Genomic DNA, 4,297 nt, shown 5'->3' with positions numbered 1-4,297 from the left:
AAGAGCCAGGTGTATCCCTCTTGGAGTCCTTTTTTTTTTTTTTTTTTTTTTGGAGCTGGGGACCGAACCCAGGACCTTGCGCTTGCTAGGCAAGCGCTCTACCGCTGAGCTAAATCCCCAATCCCCCTCCTCAAGTCCTTACTGCAGCAGTTCCAGAGCTCTATTCGTCAGATGGTTTGAGAGGCCATGCCCTGGCCTGTGTCTGAGCCTGCCCACAAGTTCCAGCCTAGCCACCTTGTATGGTTAAAGAGGACCCTAACCCAGAGCCTAGAGGCACCATGGCCCACACTTTGTGGTCCTTACCCCTACAGCCATGAAGGTTGTCAGTGTCATCCTGTGTAATAGCAACACAAAGAGAGACTACAAAAGGTAAGGACAAGTGGGTTGTCATCAGCACCTCTAATTCCCTGACATGGGAAAAACTGACATGGGCTCTATAATTATGGTTGCTCCATTTAGCCTTTTTTGTTTCACCATAGGAAAGGCACCCAAACCCCCATAAGCCAGGACCTTGAGCATAAAATTTAAGAAAGATAGAAACTAGGGGTTGGGGATTTAGCTCAGTGGTAGAGTGCTTGCCTAGCAAGCGCAAGGCCCTGGGTTCGGTCCCCAGCTCTGAAAAAAAGAAAAAAGAAGAAGAAAAAAAAAAGAAAGATAGAAACTGGGGAGCTTGAAGCCAATCGTGACCCAACTCACCTTCCAGGTAGGTTTCTGTAAAACATTCAGAGGCTTCTGGGAGATAGTTTGCTTGAGGAGGAGCACGCCCCTGGGGCTGTAGACCCACTAGCGAAGGGAAGGGAGTTCTGATCTATCTGCCTAGTTGACCGTCCCCAAAGCTGCCAGAAGCCAGGTGAATACCATATGATTTGGGGAGCTCACTGATCTTTTCATAATCCTAAAATTGTGTACACCGGAGGAGGACCCGATCCTTTGTGGCTTTGAGCATGTTACATCATCTATAATGAAGGAGAGAGCAGGGGCAACCGGAACTGAGATTCTGGGCTGCCGTGTGAGCTGCAAGCACTTCCATTTTCTGTCCCCATTGGTGGGGGCAGGTTTAGGGGTGTTGTGCTGCAGTTGGAACTTAAAGTGAAGACTTCACTGTGGGGGAATAAAAACTTTAGTGAGCTCAGTGTTCTAGTAGACACAGACTGGGGCCCTTAGAAAACCGTGCTTCCCATCTGGAAGCGCAGTTAGATCTCTTAGCCGAGGTGGCTCTTCAGATTGAAGAGGATTCTCCTCTGTGGGAGAAAGAAGTCTTTGTACAGCGTCAGGAAAAACTTGTTGCTTCTATGTCAGTCAGGGTTAATTTTATTTTTAAATTATCTTGTAATGTATTTTGTCTTTTTTTTTTTTGAGTTGAGGACTGAACCCAGGGCCTTTTTAAAAAAAAAAGTTTAGCCATGTTAAGAAAAAACAACGAGAAAGAGAGAGAGAGAGAGAGAGAGAGAGAGAGAGAGAGAGAGAGAGAGAGAGATCAAGAATCTAACAACTGGTACAAATCTTTGTTCTCCTTCCTAATCTCTCTAGTTAACTACTCTACTTGTGGTCATGGCTGGGTTACTGATTCTTTTGCTCCAACTATCTACTTAGCTATGTAAAACCAAGAAGAAATTCTGTACAACTACTAGTGCTAATGAGATAATATAACCTCTTGCCTTTAGATGAGTCCATGATTTGACTCATGCCTATAGATCTGGTGGGAAATGTTATAGGCTTCTAGACCTTAGCACAGCTGACACTGTGACTTACGTATCATCCAGACCTTAGAACCTAGCACATAAGCAGCAAAACCTGCTAAAACACTAGAACAAGACCTAGACCTAATCCATCGAAGTCCATAGTTCTGGGAAAGTCTCTAAATGCAATAACTTGCTTTTTTGGCTCCCATAGTTACGTTTCTGGCTAACTGTTTATGCTGACTGAGATGTGACAACCTGGGATGTGACTTTTGTGCTTAAAAGCTCACCGTGAGAAAGGCTCAGGACTGCATTTGGGCCCTGAACATCCGGGGTAGTTGCTGACGGGCTAATAAAGACTTCCTATTGGCTTGACACTGTGTCTGAGTGGTCTTCTCTGGGATACACCACAAGATTCCTTCCCCAGTGTGCAAGGAACTCTTTATGTCTGTTTTTTATTTAATAAATGAATGAAGATATGACTAGCAGACTAATAGGTGGAAAATAGCCATAGTAGGTATGGAATTTAAAGCATGGGTCTAAGTGTACTCCAAGGAAGAGATGAATAGAAAAGACCCTGGGGGAGACTGCAGAGGAAAAGATCTGGAATGGGAACATGGAACCTATCCTGTGCTATCCACTCTGTGAAGTGGAAACTTTTGGTTTGCTTGGAAAGTCAGTTATGTTAAATGAGGTTAGGCTGGGACACACAGGTGAAAGGATGTCTTGCTAAAACAGACACATAAAAGAATGTTTTTCTGAAACAGACATAGGTGAAAGGATGTTTTGCTATAGCAAACACATGAAAAGGCTCATGATGCAGTATAACTGGCTCCATAGACAGGGGGAAGGGAGCATTGGTTTGGTTTGTTCCACCTCACTATTCTTTGCTAACAGCACACATGTATCATTGGTTTGCTGTACATTGCTAAGCTCCCTTAGCGGTAACACCACCATTGAAAGAACCTTGCCAGAGAACTTCTCATGAAGTTCCTGAGGCTTCTTGCTGCTCCCCATGGCCTTGTGACCTCACTTTTAGCTGGTTGGAGAGCCTTGTGGTTTCTTCAGAACTAGGCTGAAGTTGCTGGTTCATATTTGGTGTTCGCTATGGGACTGAACTGCTGACAAAGAAGAGAGAGCTTGTCCCCAACGGACTATTAATAAACAGGTCCACTTCCCCCATATCCTAATAACTTTTCTCTTACACTGTCTCTGGTGGGTGGTGGGCAAGAGTAGAGGATGAATGTTTATTAAAATAGGCTGCAAAAAATTTATGCCTGCACCTCTGTCCTAATCAGTGTTCCATTATTGCAGAGACACCATGACCAAGGCAACTCTCATGAAAGAAACCATTTAATTGGGGTTTGCTGACAGTTTCAGAAGCTTAGTGCGCTACCATTGTGATAGGAAGCATGACCACACACAGGCAGACCAGGTACTGGAGAAGAAGCTGAGAGTTCTCCTTCCAGGTCTGCAGGCGGCAGGAAGAAGGGACACTGGATCTGATTTGAGGTTTGAAACTTCAAAGCCCACCCTCAGTGACACACTTCCTCCTACAAGGCCACGCCTCCTAATCACTTTCAAGTAGAGCCACTCCTTAAGGACCAAGCCTTCAAATATTTGAATTAGTGAGGGCCATTCCTATTTGAGCTACCACATTCTACCTCCTGGCCCCCCACGGACTTGGCATTATAATGAAAAAGTGCACTCAGGCTGTCTTAGTTAGGGTTTTAGTGCTGTGAGCAGACACCATGACCAAGGACAACATTTAATTGGGGCTGGCTTACCGGTTCAGAGGTTCAGTCCATTATCATCAAGGTGGATGCATGGCAGCGTTCAGGCAGGCATGGTGCAGGAGAAGCTGGGAGCTCTACATCTTCATCTGAAGGCTGCTAGCAGAATATTGGCTTCCAGACAGCTAGGATGAAGTCTTAAAGCCCACACCCACAGTGATATACCTACTCCAACAGGGTCACACCTTCTAATAGTGCTATTCCCTGGACCAAGCATATACAAACCATCACACAGGCCAACTACAAAAGTCCTCTTAACAATCCCAACATTGTACAAAAGTCTAAAGTCTCTTCTGAGACTTATGGCAGTCTCTTAACTATAATCCCCTGAAAACAAAAACAAAAACAAACACATGCACACACACACACAAAAAAACCCAAAACCAAATCACATACTTTCAACACACAATAGCACAGAATATACCTTACCATTCTAAAATGGAGGAAACAGAGCATATGAGGAAATACTAGACTAAAGCAAGACCAAAAACCAGTAGGGAAATCTCCAAATTCTGCACCTCCATGTCTGAGCTTTTCAGATCCTCAATTCCCTTCAGGTTTGTTGACTAAAATACTCTTCTTTCTCTTGGGCTGATTCTATATCCTATTAGCAGATTTCCTCTGCAGATATACCATGGCCCTGACATCTCCGACATCTTGGGGGCTCCAACACAATCCAGGCTTCATCTTTATAGCTTCATACAGTGACCCCTCCGTTCAGGGATACCCCTGATGCATGCCCAGCTGCAGTGGCATTCCTTAGCCAAGGGATTCCCTTTCTTGTATCCTTGACTCTAAAGCAAGAACCGCGTGGACAAAGCTGCC

At 44.8% G+C, this 4,297-nt stretch overlaps 1 long non-coding RNA gene across 1 annotated transcript; it reads left to right on the top strand.

The window, feature by feature from the left end:
• Window positions 1–305: 305 nt before the first annotated feature.
• LOC102557016 (uncharacterized) lies at window positions 306–2,054 on the top strand. The gene is made up of 2 exons (XR_001835622.3): window positions 306–369; window positions 1,894–2,054. It is a non-coding gene; the product is annotated as an uncharacterized LOC102557016 (long non-coding RNA).
• The last annotated feature ends 2,243 nt before the right edge of the window (window positions 2,055–4,297 follow it).

This window comes from Rattus norvegicus, chromosome 1 (genome assembly GCF_036323735.1).
Source record: "Rattus norvegicus strain BN/NHsdMcwi chromosome 1, GRCr8, whole genome shotgun sequence".
NCBI lineage: Eukaryota > Metazoa > Chordata > Mammalia > Rodentia > Muridae > Rattus > Rattus norvegicus.
Note: the sequence above shows the minus strand (reverse complement) of the source record. Positions and strands in the feature narration are given on the sequence as shown.